At 39.6% G+C, this 19,547-nt stretch overlaps 1 long non-coding RNA gene across 2 annotated transcripts in view; it reads right to left on the bottom strand.

Annotated features, from left to right (window-relative positions):
- The window catches only part of LOC136378774 (uncharacterized), a 162,267-nt gene that overhangs the window by 136,375 nt on the left and 6,345 nt on the right, over positions 1-19,547 (bottom strand). Inside the window, exon 2 of one of the 2 annotated variants that reach the window (XR_010746635.1) lies at positions 5,197-5,278. The exons of the other annotated variant lie outside the window; for it this stretch is intronic. This is a non-coding gene — a long non-coding RNA (uncharacterized lncRNA). The remainder of the gene's footprint in view (positions 1-5,196; positions 5,279-19,547) is intronic. 2 annotated transcript variants of the gene reach the window in all.

Raw genomic sequence — 19,547 nt, forward strand, 5'->3', positions numbered from 1 at the left:
GGGCTCAAGTCAGTGACCACAGGGTCATGTCTATGATCCCACACTCAAGCCAGGAACCCTGTGTCAAGCCGGATGAGCCCGCGTTCAAGCTGGCGATTTCAGGGTTTCAAACCTCAGTCCTCAGCATCCCAAGCCAATGCTATATCCACTGTGCCACAGCCTGATCAGGCTAGGCCTCAAAGCTTGTTAAATCCATTTATAATAGCAATTTAGAGTCAACCAAAACTGACCACCTTCTCAGTCTTAATCAACATTTTTAAATAGAATTCATATAAGTAAATAAAAATTCTAACATGATACAGAAATGTAAATAATTATGTATTAATCTTTATCATCTCCCTAAAGCAGCATTATTGAGACTTATTCTTAGAAATAGTAATGTTCTTGGGAGTTTCGGTTCCACATTCTGAGTAACTGAGGTAATTGGAGCAAGCTGGAGGAACTGGTTAATCTTGCTGTCCTGGCGCCTCATCTGTGACTTCATTGTTAGGAAATGGGCTGATGCACAGTAGTTATGCCCATGCTCAGCACACAATGAGAACTGCTTAAAAGCTTGCTCGGGTTTGACAATATAAAAAAAAAATCCCCAATAATAGATGGGAGTAAAAATTCTTTAGAGAATAGAGTTGTTTGATTTTGCTGTGTTGGGTAAATACTGCTTTATACTTTTCTAATAAGTTATATTTTTAAAAATGTTATTCTTGCACTGAAATACTTTCTGACCCCATTTTGTGACTCTCACTCATGATGACCTAAGGGTCACTTTAATCTGTCCATTCATAATAGAACCTTTGTGTCAACTAAGATTGACCACCTTTATCTGGCATGGTCTATAATTTTTTCCCTCCCTATTAGTGGCTAGCCCAAAGCAATAGTAAATGGATAAATAAGGGCAATAATTAAGTGAGTACTTTAGGCTCCTTTTGTATTTGCTTGCTATGAAATAAAAATTGAGTCCAATACAAATAAAGTTATTTTTGTCATAACTTATCATAGGAGCATGAAATGGTCTAAGAAAAAGTTCCTGGCCATGTGAGTCATAAGATTTTGATTAAGTTCAAGGAAATCACTTCTAAAACATTGCAGAAATATTGTCTTCTGCATTTGTGTACCAAACAATCTGAAAACTCTTTATCTTTTCCATCAAAATTAAGAGCTGCTTATACAGCTTTGCTCTTCCCCAGCCTGTCCCTGCGGACAAAGCAAAGCATGACCATAGAGAGGAAAGTAGAAGAGACGTGAGACCAACCTTCCTTGGCGACAGCGGCTGACAGGTTTTAGAGGAATGTTCTGAAGAAAAAGCAAACATGCTGAAGGTCTAGCTTTGCTTGAATCTGAGCAGTGGTTTTGGTGTCGGACCCTCTCTCCTAGTAATTCACCCCAACCAATTATAGCAACACTAGCCCAAAACATGCTTTTACCCAGGCTGTACCCTTAGCAAATCCCTACTCTTTTTTAATTTTTTATTTACAGAGACAGAGAGAGAGAGTCAGAGAGAGGGATAGACAGGGACAGACAGACAGGAATGGAGAGATGAGAAGCATCAATCATTAGTTGTTCATTGATTGCTTTCTCATACGTGCCTTGACTGCGGGCCTTCAGCAGATGGAGTTACCCCTTGCTTGAGCCAGCAACCTTGGATCCAAGCTGGTGAGCTTTTTTTCAAACCAGATGAGCCTGCGCTCAAGCTGGCAACCTCGGGGTCTTAAACCTGAGTCCTCGGCATCCCAGTCCGACGTTCTATCCACTGCTCCACCACCTGGTCAGGCCCCTACTCTTTTTTGATGACCCAGTTCACTCTCTGTGAATCTTTCTTTGATTCCCCAGTCACTCTACTACATTGTACCTCAGGGCATTACTCATTTCTCTATTATTGCACTTACCACTTTAAATTGAAATGCCTTGGAGTTCTTGTCTGTTTCCATGTCTCATATGTCTGTGTTCCTAGGATTTAGCAAACTGTCCAGCATTAAGCAGGGGATCATAAATGTTTGTGGAATAGTTAGTGACTCTCCCAGTCCTCTTCTAGGCAGTCAGCTATTTCCCTCTGCAACTGCCTTGAAATTCCAGTGTCTATTTCTGACACAAAGACCATGAGTAAAATCTTCTCTGACATACTAACTAACATAAGGCCCCAATGAGCATTTTTATTGCAAATCTTAATAGCATCGTTAACTGTGATTATGGAGAACATGTTAATTGCTTAGCAAAGGCCAGAATGTGTGGCCCTACAGTCTTCGCTACCAGTGAATTTATATCAAAGGAGACCCACAGGTAGATGGGGAAGTCTAAAGATGTATTTTCATATGTGTTATGTTCTACTATTCACAGGTGGTAAAAGAAAGGTAAAATAACTAGAAAAAATAAGTTCTATGCTGCATTCTGAAAAATGTTAGTGAAAATGTATTATGAGAATTTAAAGAGAAGGAAAGAAATAAATATTTGATTTGTTACAAGTCGCTTTAGAAAAATAGCATGTGAATACTATGTTGTGCTGTCATACTCTGCAGTTCCTAAACCCAGGTGTCACTGGTTAGTTTTTTCCTCCCACTCCTCGTCCATTTTCTGCCCTATTCTCTGCCTGGCTGTCTGCCCAGGAGGCTTATGTGGATTGACTGCATCATCGGCTATCTTGCTGTCTGGCTTCCAAGTGGATCTGACCCATGGGAGTCACCAGCCAAGATCAGAAGGTAAGGAGAGACATTTGTGTCTATTTGCCCTGCCTCCTCCAACTCAGAGTTCTGGGAGTGGCTGCATTTTCATGGAAGCCCCATTTCCAGACTTAGAATATTGTACCCAGTGTAGGGTGCCTTTTGTTTCCTGGAAGGTGCCTAACTGACACACTAGTTACCTGCCCACAGCTGAAAAAATATGGAAATGAAAGAAATGCTGCTTGAGTGTTCCCATTTCTTGCTCTAGTGTGTCTTCCATTGAGCAATCTCTCTCTCTCTCTTTTTTTTCTTAGGTAAGAAGCGAGGAGGCAGCAAGACAGACTCCTGCATGTGCCCTGAATGGGATCCACCTGGGGAGCCCCCTACCAGGTGATGCTCTGCCCATCAGGGGCCATTTCTCCACTGCTTGGCAACCAAGCTATTTTAGTGCCTGAGGTAAGGCCATGGAGCCATCCTCAGTGCCCGGGGCCAACTTGCTCCAACCAAGCCATGGCTGCAGGAGGGGAAGATAGAGATAGAGGGAAAAGGGAGTGTGTGGAGGGGAAGATGGAGAAACAGATAATCACTTCTCCTGTGTGCCTTGATCAGCAATTGAACCCAGGACTTTCACATGCCGGGTTGACGCTCTATCACTTAGCCAACCAGCCAGGGCTGTGCAATCTCTCTACTAAACCTTGTGATGTTAGGGGGTGATTGTAAGGACTGAGAAGGGCAACACTGGAAATTTCAGATATAAGCCCATTGATTTTTGCATATTCCAGAAAGATCACAAGCTTCAGTGGAACAGTAGATGCTTCTTCCTGGTGACTGTCGTAAACCCTGACAATTAGACTTTACCAGAAGCAAATGTCTGAAGTTGCCCCTCTCTTTTCTGCTACAACTGACATCATCAGAAGAGAGCTGCACAACTCTGACTTATTTCTGCTCAAGTCATTAAATTACTGTAAGTATCTTCAGTGATTTGTTGGTGCTGCAAAAAAAAAAAAAAAAGCCAATAATTAGGGAGGCTTGTTTGGCCATGTGTGTTATTTGTGTGAGATTTTACTTTTGTTTAAAAACACTTTGGATTCCCTTGAGATTATTAGTGATGCAGAACCACATTTTCAGCAAGATTCTTTAATTCTCAGCAGTAAAACTAGCTCACCTGATCTCTGCTCATTTTTCAAAATGACTTGAGTGTCCTCGTTACTTGCGCCCTCCCATCCCTCCCTTTCCAGTTGCCAAGTGTTCACAGCGGTTCCCACGGCCATGAGGATGATGCTATCTGTCATATGTAAGTCACACTTCTAAGAATCTTTCTTTAGAAAAGCAGATTCTTCTGGGAGTTGAAAGTAATGAACAACAAAAATTTGTTTTTCAGATGTTTGCAGTTTAATGAAACACAGGATGTGCACTGCCAGGTAACACCAATGCTCATTTTTAAGCTTTCCTTGTGTTACCATAATCTGCCTAAAACACTGCTTATGTTTCTGTGCCTTTCTGCTTGCCTTTATTTCTATGCAACAGTCCTAAGACTCCACATTTTTTAAAGCACATTTTAAAAATAGCCACCAGCAAAAGAATGTTTTTATATAATTTTATTAACTAATGTCACCCCAATAAATTCAATTAAAGTATTGTAGAAGAGGAAAAATAAAAAATAAACTATCCCCAGGCTATTTTTCATTTCAGGTAAGAGGGAAGAATTTAATTTGAAATTCAGAAGTTAGAATTCTGAACATGGTCCAGTCCTAATATTCTTGACAATTCTTTTTGTACAAATGTCCTTCTTATTGTATTAAAATAATAGTTTGAATAAAAATGGGTGAATGTTTTTTAGTTCAAATAAATTGAATTTAAAATAAGTGAGCAGAGGAGCCTGGGAGTCATTCTCCCAGGTGTGGGCCTCGGTAGTGTGTGCTCCGTGTACCTCAAGAATATTCCTACAGGCCCTGGCTGGTTGGCTCAGTGGTAGAGCATTGGCCTGGAGTATGGAAGTTCTGGGTTCGATTCCCAGCCAGGGCACACAGGAGAAGCGCCCATCTGCTTCTCCACTCTTCCCCCTCTCCTTCCTCTCTATCTCTCTCTCTCTTCCCCTCATGCAGCCAAGGCTCCATTGGAGCAAAGTTGGCCTGGGCCCTGAGGATGGCTCCATGGCCTCTGCCTCAGGTGCTAGAATGGCTCATGTTGCAACAGAGCAATGCCCTAAATGGGCAGAGCATCACCCCCTAGTGGGCTTGACAGGTGGATCCCGGTCAGGCGCATGTGGGGTCTGTCTCTCTGCCTCCCTGCTTCTCACTTCAGAAAAATAAAAAAATAAAATAAAAAGAATATTTTACAAGTACCCCTCCATCACAAAAGGACACCAGGTAAGGAAGAATCTGAGTGACAAAGAAAAGGGCTCATTTCAGAGTGACTCTAAAAAAAGAAACCAAAAAAAATGTTTGAAAGATAAATAATATCTACAGCATCAATTGTGTTCAGAGCCACAAACAATGGTGTTATTGATGTGGATAGCTGTTCTCAGTTCTGGGCCAGTGCAAACCTGGTTTTTGGAGGCTGATGGCTTTGAGTCAGCGGGCACTCTCTGGGTTTCTGTAGCAACCATGGTGGCTATTGTCCTCCACCTGTCTCAAAAGATCAGAAGATAATACTTACTCAGCCTTTGCTCTATCTAGAGTTGGTAATTAACAATGCCGTTAGTATAACAAGAGGAAGGAGGGCATAGAATCACCCCTGCCCTTGGGAACATCTAAGAAGTCAGGAGCACCCCAGACAAAGTGAGCCCACCAAAACTAGGTCCACAAAAAGGGTAAGTTTTCCAATGCTATTAGAATGGCCACACATGAATGCAGCATAAAGGAGTTTATTTTCATCCTTGGTATTGTTATCTAGGAGAAGAGCGTGATCAAAATGAATTTGAACTTACTTTACCATGAAGCCCTTCCACATTGCCAAGTCTTGAAGTATGTTAATTACAGTCAGGAAGACCACTAGGGTCCATATTATTGTCTTTCAATCATATTATAAGTGAATTACGCAGTTATTGAGCCCATAAATCTGTATCTACTGAGCTCTACCGGGTATACGTGTGGAAGAATTCAGATAAATAATCAAATAGGCTTCTGATCTCAGGTTTGCCATCTGATGGGGAAAAAAAAGCAACCATAATCAGATAATACGGTTGGGAAGAATAAGTAAGTTCATACCTTCAGGTTCATAATGATACAGTACAGGTTGACTCCATTGGAGCTAAGGTAGACAACCTTGTTAATAACAAGAATGGGATTGAGACCATCAAAATGCCTCCAGGCATCTAATCATTTGGTAATTAATGTAACTTGTATCTCTCAGGCAAAACCCAGCCCTCCACCTCCTCTAGAGAGCAGCATTTTTACCCCTCCTTTTCACATTGGCTGTGATGCTTAGTTTAGGTAAATGGTGTATTAAGCTTTAAGAAAGACATAATTTTATCTTTTAAATAATACTATTTTTCTTAGAACCCAATGTCTTTCAAGACCTGATCAAAAGCCTATCAAAGCTAAGTAGTTTCCAAAGCACGTGCTGTAAGGGCCTCCCACATCAAAATCAACTGGATACATGTCACAATTCAGTTTTATGGGCTGTACCCACTAAACTAAACTGTCTGGTGGAATAGTTCAAGAATCTTAATTTTAATACGTGTCCCTGGTTATTATTATGCCTCTACAACCAGCAGTTTGAAAACCACTGATTAAGAGCCTTTGCTCAGTTTTTTGGCATCTTCCTAACCTTATTCTTGTCAATGAACTCTATATTAAGCTTCATCTTTTTTCAGTTATTTTCTTTCCTATATTCCAGGAATTCTTAGCTGCCAGGCCGATGGATTTCTACAGAATCCCTAGATGGGTTCAAGACATGCATAAAGGTCCTATGGACATAGGTGTAAAATGGTGGACAGATCTATGCTTTTCTCTGGGGTAAGAATCCATAGTTATCTTCAAATTATCAAGGAGGTCCCAGAACATAAAATAGTTAAACCATTGCTTTATAGGACTGATTATATAAAAACTCTAGGTTCCTACTGCTGAAATTCGTTTTCCCCTAAAGTTAATACACACGTGGATATTATGCAAACTTAGCAACGGAATCTTCAACCTAAGTATATAATAAAATGAATCAACATTTATTGAACATCCTGGGTGATTATAATACAGTGAACACAGTTTCCTTCCTCACAACAACCCTTTAGCTCTTTGGAGTAGACAGTAGCATTATCCCTATCTAGGTTTCTAATAACAATACAATAATTTATTGCGCACATATTTGTCAACTACTGTTCTAAGCACTTCACATACAGTAGCTCATTTAAATCTTACAACTCTATAAAGTCGGTGATACTATTATCCCCATTTTACAGATGAAGAAACTGAGACTTTTCATGAAGTCATCTACCCTCATCTCTGCATCCTTAGTAACAATAATAACAATTAAAGATAACTTCCATTGAACTCATTATGTGCCAGATACTATTGGAAGCACTTGTTTTATATTAGGGGAAACTGAGGCACAAAGAAGTTAAGCAACTTTTCGGTCATCCAGCCAGCAGTAGACGGAAATAGGATTCAAACTCCAACCTGGCTAGAGAGCCCACACCCAGCCAGGCTTTCTACTGCTACAAGTTCTAGCCTCTAATTAAAAAATCAGAGATTTCTTTGGGCCTTAGTTTCTGTAGATGCCCACCTCTGGAATAATGGATTTTTTTCTTTCCTGGTTTAAAGCTCCATTTGTATCACAAGTTTCTGGGAATGGCCCCCAAGTTTCCACAAGCATCCCCATGACCATCTTGTGCTGCACCTGGGTCCTCAGTGACAGTTTTGCCAGGCCACCCAGGCTCTGTGTCAGCTCTGAGACCACACAAGGTCACACCGATTGCTCAGGGATGTGCGAGCTCTCAGATGCCTTTTACAATCACAGACACAATAGAACCTGACAGCCTGCCGCTTGCAGGAGAGCTGGGCAGTATCACATTTCCAGTATTGCCTCTGTGTAATGTTCTGAGGCCATTCAGAGCCCGGTTAAAAAAACACAGTTATGACTCTCTTCAGGCTGGGGCTGTTGATTTTGTTAGGTGAGATCACTTGAGGAATATAAAACGCAAGAGAAAGAGTGGCAAAGAGGAAAAACAATAGGTGGATATATAGGGTCAAACAAAAGTCAGGAAGCAGCAGACAAACAGCCTGGCCATAGCATTCTACTCAGCTAAAACTCAGGGTTTAAAAGCCGAAGGAATTAATCCATTTCTACTTGTTTCAATTCCTTCTCTATTATAAAATGTTTACTTTCACACTGGCTTTTAATTCAGTGTGTGTGTGTGTGTGTCTATAAAAGAGGATAAACTGTGACTCTTAAAAATCTCACAGTAGCCATGTTCCCATGCTCAGCACACCCTGAAAGGTTTTGTGTTTAGAGCACACAATATTCATATGGCTAACCATTTATTTATGCTGAGCTTTTAATGTTATGCAAGACTTTTTCCTTCATTTACTCACCACTGAGTGACTTTGCTGATTCAACACTTTATAGACGCATAAATTTTCATTTAGAAGCTGTGCCGTGAACGTGTGCCTCCCTGGGCCAGTTTCTTATTGAAATAAGATGATGCCGAAGGAATCCTCTCTCATTTCAGTGAGAGGCTGCCCCCTAGTGAAAATTTTCAGCTACACATTCAACCTACAAATTGATTGCAAATACTGCAGAGGCTACTTGAAACGAAGGAGAAATGTCCTTCAGTTGGTTAGGATGTGACAGTATTGTGTAATTTAACCATCAATCAGATATTGCTTTCCTTTCAACTTCCCCAGCCTATTTTTGGTACATTTCATTGTTCTGTGAGGTTTTCTTTAATAATTCAAGATGTCTCTGATTTTTAAATATACAGACAAAACATATTCTCTCCTAAACCAATAAAAATATCTTCATAGAATTAAGTGAAAGCTGATGATTGCTGTGCCCTTTATTTGTTGTTTCCACAGTGAACTTATTTCATTAGGTTATCTTCTTCTCCTTCTTCTTCTCCTTCTCCTCCTCCTCCTCCTCCTCCTCCTCCTCCTCCTCCTTCTTCTTCTTCCTCCTCCTCCTCCTGCTCCTCCTCCTCCTCCTCTTCCTCTTCCTCCTTCTTCTTCTTGCAGGATAACTACACAAAGTAAACACTTTCCACTTAGAGAAGATGGCAATATCAGGATTTTAAATACTTCAATGTTCATTGCCTCTATTTTCAATTGAAGGCTAGTGTTTGTCCTCATGCAGCTGTGTGATAATTCAGATAAATCACTTTGCATAATGCCTTACACGGTAAGCCTTAGAAGTAGTTCTTACTGTCATTATTACAGAATCATCTATTTTAGATAAAAGTGATTTTTCAGTATTAAACAAGAATACAGTTAGTGTTTTCTTTATAGTTATTTCTACATTATTGTTCAGAAGTGAAACAGTTTTCATGAGAAAGTTAAATATAGTCTCTCAGTTAAAAGCTGGTACTTATAAAGTTAGAAACAGTAGCAGATTTGTCCTTCTTTATTATTTTATTTCTCCATCCCTCACCCCTCCAATCAATCTAACATTTGTATAAGAAGTAATGTTGTGTGAATTATACTTTTAGAAACTTGTAGATTGAAAGGTGAAAAATCAGTGCCAGTGAATAATTGTTATAACATCTGGGTGTTTGGAACTCACTCCTCTCTGCTCTTCTGCTATCTAATTTGGTACAAACGCTTTCCAAGATCAGAATCAAAGGGTGCTGGTCATTGGATTTTAAGCTCTCTAGAATCAAAGTTCTTTTCATTGCTCCTATTCGTGTACACTAATGAATTTGTAGGTACCTGAAGGCTAAATTGTGTGAAATTCACAATGCGTGAGACACATATTAGCATACTCTTTTTAGAGTAATGAAACTTGGCTGAGAGTTGTTGGGTCACTTTCCCAAAGGCACACAGCTCATTGATAGATATCAGAATTCAAGCTTGGACTGATTGAAGCCAAGTTCTGTTTGTCTCATCAAGGTTGTTCCACATCCTGCCTTCGGCTGCTTGTTTATTAAATCTTAGGGGCATGGACCATGTTATCTCTGTTTCAAGGGAGAAAATTACATCAAGAAAGAATAAAAAAAGCCGAGAAGTACATACAAATGTCAGCATTTCTCCACTCAGTCTATTCAGATGTTCTAAATTAAGGAAAGTGACTCTCATTGATCCTTGGGAAGAATGAATGAGAGCTGTTCCTGAGGAACAGAGAAGGACCTGTAATGGCTCTCTGCAGTGGCATCCTGGAGTGTGGACCCTTCTCCCCAGCCATGAATAACTTATGAAGGTGAAATTTCCCTCATTACACAAAGATGTTGTTATAATGAAAGAGAAGGGAACTTCAGATAGACACTGCTCAGAGCAGATGGTATTTTGGGAAACAGCAAACAAACTGCCCCTTCTGGGATTATTATACCATAGGAGCTCAGAAAAGCCACTCCAACAACATCCATAAACTGTGATCCAGAATTGCAGTTGAAATTTCACGGCTGGGGAAATATTGGCAGTATTTTTGCTTTAGTTATTAAATTGATTTTTAAAAAATTTTGGTTTTGGATTTTTTGTTTTATTACCTACACTCTTAAGATGAACAACAACAAGTCCTTGCATCTAGAAATTTTTGAACTTTACCAGAATGCTGAATCTGCCTTTTTTTTTTATCTGAATTTGCTTATAAGAAGAAACAATTGAGACTAATTAAGAAATTGTTCAGCAAATACTCATCTGCTCTTTTTGAGAGAAATATACTTACTTTCCTTTTCCGCTGTTGAGCCTGATCATATGATTTGCCAAGGAAGGTGAGTGGAAGTAGGAATAGTATAGGTCTAAGCCTAGGTCTTAAGAGGCATCATGTGTCTCTGCTCACTCCTCTTGTTCTACTATTAATAATTCTTGGCTTAAATAAACATATTAGGGCAGTCCTGTATCCAATCCTCAGTTTTGAGCCAAGTCCAACTAAACTCATCTTGTTTAGCAAAACTCCAGCTAACAAGCAGACAAAGAAAATAAGTGCTCATTATTGTATGCCCCTTAGCTGTGGGTTGGTTTGTTATGCAGAATAATTGTGGTATAGTTGACTAATACAAACAAATGCTATTATCTGATTTCCCAGCCACTTTACAGTAGGAAAAAAAAATTGCTAGAAGCAAACTTGCTGTTACTAAGTCAAGAGGTAACTATATCAGGGAAGGAAGATATAGAAATAACCTAAAAAAGCAACAAACTATATATTTCAAAACTATATAGGAATATAGGATAAATTAATAGGAAGATAATGTCCCTCAGTGTATGTTTTCCCAATAAGTAGCAAATACAATAAGAAACTTAATGTTCAATTTTTAAAGTTGCTTCAAGAATTGCTTAAAACAGTAGTTCTTAAAGTTTTTTGGATTATGGTCCATTTTGAAAATATTTGGGGTTTTCTTTGTTTTGTTTTGTTTTTTTACAGAGACAGTGAGAGTCAGAGAGAGGGATAGATAGGGACAGACAGACAGGAACAGAGAAATGAGAAGCATCAATCATTAGTTTTTCATTGAGACACCTTAGTTGTTCATTGATTGCTTTCTCATATGTGCCTTGACCGTAGGCCTTCAGCAGACTGAGTAACCCCTTGCTCAAGCCAGCAACCTGGGGTCCAAGCTGGTGAGCTTTTGCTCAAACCAGATGAGCCTCAAACTGGCAACCTCAAGGTCTCAAACCTGGGTCCTCCGCATCCCAGTCCAATGCTCTAACCACTGCGCCACTGCCTGGTCAGGCTGTTTTTGTTTTGAGAGGGAGAGAAACAGATGGGGATAGAATGATGGGAAGGAAGAGAGATGAGAAGCATCAATTCTTTGTTGCATCACCTTAGTTGTTCATTGATTGCTTTCTCATATGTGCCTTGACTAGGGGGCTCCAGCTGAGCTAGTGACCCCTTGCTCAAATCAGCAACCTTGGGCTCAAGCCAGCAACCTTGGGCTTCAAGCCAGCAACCTTTGGTCTCAAGTCAACGATCATGGGGTCATGTCTATGATCCCATGTTCAAGTCAGCGACCCTGTGTCAAGCCAGATGAGCCCGCACTCAAGCTGGCAACTTCAAGGTGTCAAACGTGGGTCCTTAACATCTCAGGCCAATGCTCTATCCACTGCACTACCTCCTGGTCAAGCCATTTTGAAAATATTTGTAAAAATCATGGATTCTCTGATCAGGAAAAGAATATGTGAGAAAAACCCCATAAATTTCCCTATTTAATTTTAATTCAGAAACTTCTGGCCCTGGCCGGTTGGCTCAGCGGTAGGCGTCGGCCTGGTGTGCGGGGGACCCGGGTTCGATTCCCAGCCAGGGCACATAGGAGAAGCGCCCATTTGCTTCTCCACCCCCACCCCCTCCTTCCTCTCTGTCTCTCTCTTCCACTCCCGCAGCCAAGGCTCCATTGGAGCAAAGATGGCCTGGGCGCTGGGGATGGCTCCTTGGCTTCCGCCCCAGGCGCTAGAGTGGCTCTGGTCGCGGCAGAGCGATGCCCCAGAGGGGCAGAGCATCGCCCCCTGGTGGGCAGAGCGTCGCCCCTGGTGGGCGTGCCAGGTGGATCCCCGTCGGGCGCATGCAGGAGTCTGTCTGACTGTCTCTCCCCGTTTCCAGCTTCAGAAAAGTACAAAAAAAAAAAAAAAGAAACTTCCTAGATCTGATTCATGAACCTTGATTTCTAAACCACTATTTGAAAATTAAAAAAAAAAATACTTGTACTTCTAAGAGGGGTATAATCTAATTATCTGAAATATTGTATATATTTCCATGAAACAGCTTATTCTTCAAAACCATAATTCCAAATCAATGAGGCATCCTGGAATTCATAAAGCTGAAAGAGGCCTTCGCCAATCACCACCCTATGACTGGCCCCGGGAGACATTGATGATCTTCACATCTGCTAAGACACCAATGATATCCTGAAGCAGGGGTTGGGAACCTATGGCTTGCAAGCCAGATGTGGCCCTTTTGATGGCTGCATCTGGCTCGCAGACAAATCTTTAATAAAAAAAATAATAACGTTAAAAATATAAAACATTCTCATGTATTACAATCCATTCATTTCCTACCACTCATGTTCATGGTTGTGGGTGGCTGGAGCCAATCAAAGCTGTCCTCTGGGACAACACCAAATTTTTATTGGATAATGCATAACATACATGGGTCATTGTATGGCTCTCATGAAATTACATTTTAAAATATGTGGCGTTCATGGCTCTCTCAGCCAAAAAGGTTCCTGACCCCTGTCCTGGAGTAATACATTTCCATATCTCTCAACTTTGTTTTTATAAACTTCTAGTTTATAAGAGCTTAGCTATTAGATCATTGTTCTATACCTTTGTAATCCCAGCTTTCGTATCACTAGTCCATTGATTGTTAGAAAATTAGAACGCCACTGAGTTCACTTAATTCTTTTGATGGCACAATGAGGGATTTCCTTCACATATGCTCCTTAGCTTTAATTCTCTCTCTGAATCATGAGGTATCCATCCTCGTTCTGCTTTTGCTTATGGAGACCCTGAATATATAAGTAAATATAAAGTTTTCAATCTCAGGCCCCTGGACATTTACTTCTATAACTCTTTATTTTCTCAACCAAAAAGAGATAAAAGAGACCCAAGTTGACAGTTATTGTTGTAGACATCACAACTGTTCAGCTACAACTGGAAGTTCTTAGAATCAAATTTATGGACTTTAAAAATAAAACTAGAAGCATGGCAATGACTCTTAAAAAAATTACTGATATCCTAGTGTCACTGTGACTAATAAAAACTTATTATTATTACATTTTTAAAATACACTTACATTATAAGAGAAATTATGAACAATTATGCCATTTTCCCCCAAAAGAAAGAAATAGCATTGATGGTAGGCCTTCTGTGTACCTGGTACTGTATTTGATTACTTAACCTGATTTCGGATTAAATATTATGAAATAGGAATTATTATACCCACTTTGATGTTGAACCTAAAATGAAAGAAAGAAGAGACTTCCTTAAGGTCACACTTCATAAGCGGCAGTACAAAAACTTACACCCAGTCTATTTCATTCCCATTATACCATTTTTGGAGACTAGAAATGACAAAGAGGTTTTGGTGAAACAATTAAAAGGATTTATGTGTAGAAAGGAATAAAGATGTTCTTTGTAAGTCCTAAAGATAGGATTCATACCAATGGATAAATATAATAAGAGACAGATTTAGATTCAATATTAGAATATTGATGAGTGTCTTGAGAGGGTATCTTATGATCAGCAATTTTTTAAAACTGATAAGAAAAAAAAAAGCAACCTGCTTATACACAAAACTAGGGTTCTGAGAGTTGATAGAACTGCCTTTTAAAGAGCGACCTTCACAGTATTCCTGCCCTACAGTAGCAACAAAGGGGTAGAGATTTAGCCACAAGGGGTCTGTGGCAGCCTCACAGATTCCTAGTGCCCCCTTCAAAACACAGGGAAACAAATTCATGCTTTTCTCTGAGGTCAACTGTTGGAACATAGCTCAGTGAGGCTGGAAAGACTATGGAGTTTCATAGTTAAAATGAAGAGAGTGCTGTGTGTCTATTAAAGCTACTAAAGTGTGGTCCACATACTTCTGGGGGTCACTGAGATGTCTTCAGAGCATTTTGGAGGTTAAAACTTTTTTCTTAATACTAAGATATTGTTTTCCTTTTTCATTATATTGACATTTGCACTGATGGTGCAAAAGCCTTAGTGAGCTAAAACACTGGCGCCTACACATGAATCAAGGTGGCGGGACCACACTGTACTAGTTGTCTTTGTATCCAACATCATCACACACTTAATATTTTAAAATGCTCCTTTCACTTAAGAATGTCCCTGATAAGACAGTACAAGTTATTAATATTATTGAATTTAGTCCCTTGAGTATAAATATTTTTAATATTCCATGTGATGAAATGGAAAGTGCATCAAGCCCTTCTGCTGCATTTTAAAGTACTATGGTTGTGTCAAGGAACATCATAATGCAAGTTGAACTAGTTGCTTTGTCTTGGAACATCATTGTTATTCCCAGGAAACTCAAAGACAAGTTATGATTATTGAGAGGCTTAAGTATTTTCTTTAATAAATGAACCAAATGAGGCCTGACAAGGCGGTGGCACAGTGAATAGCGCATTGGATTGGGACTCAGAGGACCCAGGTTCAAAATCCTAAGGTCACAAGCTTGAGCATGGGCTCATTGGCTTGAGCTCAGGGTTGCTGGCTTGAGCAAGGGATCATAGACATGACTTCATGGTTGCTAGCTTGAACCCAAAGGTCACTAGCTTAAAGCTCAAGGTTGCTGGCTTGAGTCCAAGGTTGCTGACTTAAGCAAGGGGTCACTTGCTCTGCTGGAGCCCCCCCAATCAAGGTACATATAAGAAAAAAATCAATAAACAACTAAGGTGCTGCAATGAAGAATTGATGCTTCTCATCTCTCTCCCTTCCTGTCTGTCTGTCCCTATATGTCTGTCTGTCTCTTTCTCTCTGTCACAAAAATAATGAACCAAGTGTACATGGTACTTAAAATAAAACAACAATTTTTTAACCAATATCACCAGAATAAATTCAATAAAAATAAAAACAAGCAATTACAACAACAACAAAAGAAACAGTTGACAGAATTTTTTGCTCATGATATATTTCAAGCTTTTAAATAAAAATAAGGATTTTGGATAACTTGTATCCACCACTGTGAGCCTGACAGCTACTTAGCAATTAAAGATTTTTTCTTATGGAATTGGTGATGATATTAATGAATTGAGTTCTTTATATTGTATATTGAAATGTGTCAACATTTAGAAGATAAGCATTACTCAGTGAATCAGATCAATGCATGATGTTATGAACCATGCATACATAGAAGATCCATTCAAAGTACAAAATAGACCATGGATTTTAATGTGACAGAATCTGAAAAAGTTATTGCTGGGGTTTCGGATTCCACATTTCAACTAACCTTTAAGAAACTACCATTTGTTAAATTTTGGTCTAGTATTAAAGAAGAATATGGACAATTACCTGAAAAAGCTATTAAATACTTCTCTTTACCAATTATATATCTTCATGAGGCCAGATTGTCTTTATATGACTCAACCAAAACAGCATATCACAGCAGATTGGAAGCAGAACTAGATGAGGATCCACCTGTCTTCTATTAAACCAGATATTAAAAAGATTTGCAGACATGTTTCTTAAGCTACTCTTTGCACTAATTTTTTATTTTGCAAAATAGAGTTATTTTCATAAGCAATGTTTTTTGTTAACATGTAATAACTTATTTTTGAATGAATATATAAATATTTCAAAATACTCTGTTTTAATTACCAATATGATAAATATCGATAAATATAATTCTCAAAAACAAAATTGTTGATGTTGCAGTAATTTTTTTTGTAATGTTCTGAAGTTAGAAGCAGGGAGGCAGACAGACTCCCACATGTGCCCTAACAGGATCCACCCCAGCATCCCCACCAGGGGGCGATGCTCTGCCTATCTGGGGCATTGCTCTGCTTCAGCTGGAGCCATTCTAGTGCCTGAGGCAGAGGTCATGAAGCCATCCTCAGTGCCCGGGCCAACCCTGCTCCAATAGAGCCTTGGCTGTGAGAGGGGAAGAGAGAGATAGAGAGGAAGGAGAAGGGGAAGGGTGGAGAAGCAGATGGTTGCTTCTCCTGTGTGCCCTGACTGGGGATCAAACCCAGGACTTTCACATGCCAGGCCAACAATCTAATGCTGAGCCAACCAGTCAGGGTAAGTGTTGCAGTAATTTTTAAGAGTGTAAATGACTTTTGAAAACTAAAAGTTTGAGAATTTCTGGCCCAAGTGATGATTTGGGATAAATGGGGACCTGGACATCATGGTAGGTACCAATGTGACAAGCAGCTGTGCCCAGGAACCTGGCAGGACTGTGTGTCACAATGGGTGCCAACGCAGCACATTCTCCAGGACCAGACACTTCCCAGATGCCCTAATACTATGTAAGCATGCATGGCCTTAGAGCGGCCACCAGAGAGACGAATTTGACTGAAATGCTGAATTTAACACCTGAAATGACAAAGAAGTCTGGAATTGACTAGGTTAGTTTTTCTGTCACTGGATAGAATGGAGACTTAAGAGAGACATTCCTGTTCAGTCACTGGGAAATTTAAAAAGTTACACTCTTTGCAGAACTAACTTTAGGCTTTGAAACATCTTGGCCGCTGGGATCACCAGCTGCCCCCTAGTAGGACTACTAGTGGTCAAAGTTCTTTCCCAAATCTTCAGAATTCTACATGTTCTTATATTTGATGTTATATAAAACTCTGTCAAATATATAAGACATGATTATTTCCATACAGAGAGACCCAAGAGTCACTAGCATACCAGTGGTGGCCAAAACAGTAGATCCACCAAAGGCCCCATTAATTGAACAGAAAATGTGTTATCAGCTGTAGAAATGCAAAGTCTGTGAGATAACTTAATTCCCTCTCATTACAACTGATCTGTACGTATCAAATACAGAGAGAAGTTAAGGAAACAGGGTGGTCTCCACCCTTGAGGGGACTCTCAGTTCAGGTTGGATGAAGGATACACTCCACTGAAAGTGGAGTCCTGTGTTATAGGAACATAAAACAAAGAGGAATTAATTATGACATTAGAACTTAATGTCAAGACTTCCAACCCTCAATTTTAAGTCAAATAGAAACATTCAATCAGTTCTTCATAAGCCTCCTCCCATTGGAGAGGCAGGCCACCAGTGTGGTTTGTAGACACGTACTAGTTCTCATAGAATTTAGCAAAACACAGATCTTTCTACTCTGTGTCCCTGGGGGACTCTTCATAAGATTTCATTGAAGTCCATCATTCATAGCTCACAATGGCATTAGTGCCCAAAGTCATTGTTGCATGGCTTTTTTTTTTGCTTAAAAAAAATTTTTTTTATATGCTCATAAAAATTGGCAGGAAGGCAAGGTATTTTGTATGAGGAATTAGCAGTTTGTTAAACCAAATTGCCCCAGCAGTAGACACTTTCCTAGGAAGACTCCTGGCTTTGTGACCTTGGCTGGTGAGGGAAATGCGTTCTGTTCCTGGATTGAGTTACTGTTTCTCAAATTCTTCTCCCTACGTGCATCAAGGGTAACCAGGCACTTTGTATTCTGAAAATATGCCTTCCGGCTGTTGTGTCCCACCCAACAGTTGCTTTGCTGTGGCTTTTCCAAGGGTAATTAATATTAAAGCCATAGTGCTATACATGATACTTTATTAAATATTATGTTTGGGTTCTAGATATAGTAAATAAATCACAAATTTTTCTATTGTTCACTGAAGCATAATTTGTATTAGAAATTTCAGTCAGTTATCTAAAAATATGGACATATTTTACAACAGCTGTTATGTTTTATATATTGATTACCCCCACCAACCCAACCCCCCATTCTTGGAATAAAAATAATAGACTGTGTGTCAATAACTTAGTATAATGAAAAACATATGCCCATGGGTAATAGTATACCCAGGGAAACTATGTACACCTGAATAAAAAAGGAAAGAAAAAAAATAACACAAGCCTTGATATTTGAGTTGAAATGATTATTTGCTTCCCAAAAGGTATAAAGCATTAACAAGTGGAAAGGAAGAACTTCTGGGAATGGTGCCCTGTTTCTCGTCCACATGTGAGAGAATCTAAATGGTTTATTGATACAGAGTGCTATGTATTGATTACATTATGTTGAATATTATGTGATGCAGTAACCACTAAATGCATTCTGATTTATTTTGGTTCTGTTTGATTCTAAAATAACCCCTTAGTTTTCAGATTGTGATGAAGCAATGCCATCAAAATTGAATTATATAGTTGAGCTATAATTGAACATTTGGTTCTAACTCAGAAAGAAGTAAACCAGAAAGACAATGGCAAATGATAATTGTGTAACAACATATTCATCCTATTAATGAACTAAAAAACAATTGGAGGTGTTTTCCCTGAGGCCAAGGTGCTGCACACTAACACCCACCCCCTCAGGGCATCACTGAGCAAAACATTAGGGACATAGAATTTCCTTAGAAGGACCTGGGAGGACAGGAGCTCTGGAAAGGTACAGACTATTGTTTGATTGTTCATCGAGTTATCCCCAGAGCCTAACACAATAGTATGTATTAAGTATTCAGTGATCATCTGTTGAGAGAATAAATGAAAGAAAAAAAATAATAGGCAGGGCAATAAACTGGAGTAGATCACTGACTCGGATGGTTCTGGAAGAACAGGGGGTAAGGCGGGCAAGGTGCTGCTGAGCCCTAAGCAACAGGGGCATACCAATGGAGTGGGTTCCCACCGCCTCTCAGGAGCAGGACCCAGATATGTGCATCTTTCCCAGCTCTGAATTCAGTGACTTTAGCTGGTAGCTTGAAACTGGCTGTGGTGGAAGATTTTACACCATGGAAATCAGCAAATACCACAAACCAGGCTTTTTTTTTTTTTTTTTAATTAGGAGATCAGTTTACCAGCATACCACTGGCTTAACTACTAAACACTGACCAAAACAGAAGTATAAGAAGGGAGCTGGCCAGAGGATGATGAACGTTTTTTGGTCCTCCTTACAAGGTGGTGGAAGGGCTTCTGAGTTGTAATTGCAAAAATTAGAATCATCTGAAAATGCAGGAAAATTTTCTCCGCCCTCCAGGTTCTTTCAGCTACTCTAATAATCAAATAGATGTTAGACTGATTAACAAGAGAAAATGACCAAATTTAATACACACATGCACATGAGAACCCTGCATTCATGAGAGACTCAGAGACCCCAAATAGATGAGAGGTTCAAAAACAGAAAGGGAAGGTGGGTATAGATACCATTCT

This window comes from Saccopteryx leptura, chromosome 7 (genome assembly GCF_036850995.1).
Source record: "Saccopteryx leptura isolate mSacLep1 chromosome 7, mSacLep1_pri_phased_curated, whole genome shotgun sequence".
NCBI lineage: Eukaryota > Metazoa > Chordata > Mammalia > Chiroptera > Emballonuridae > Saccopteryx > Saccopteryx leptura.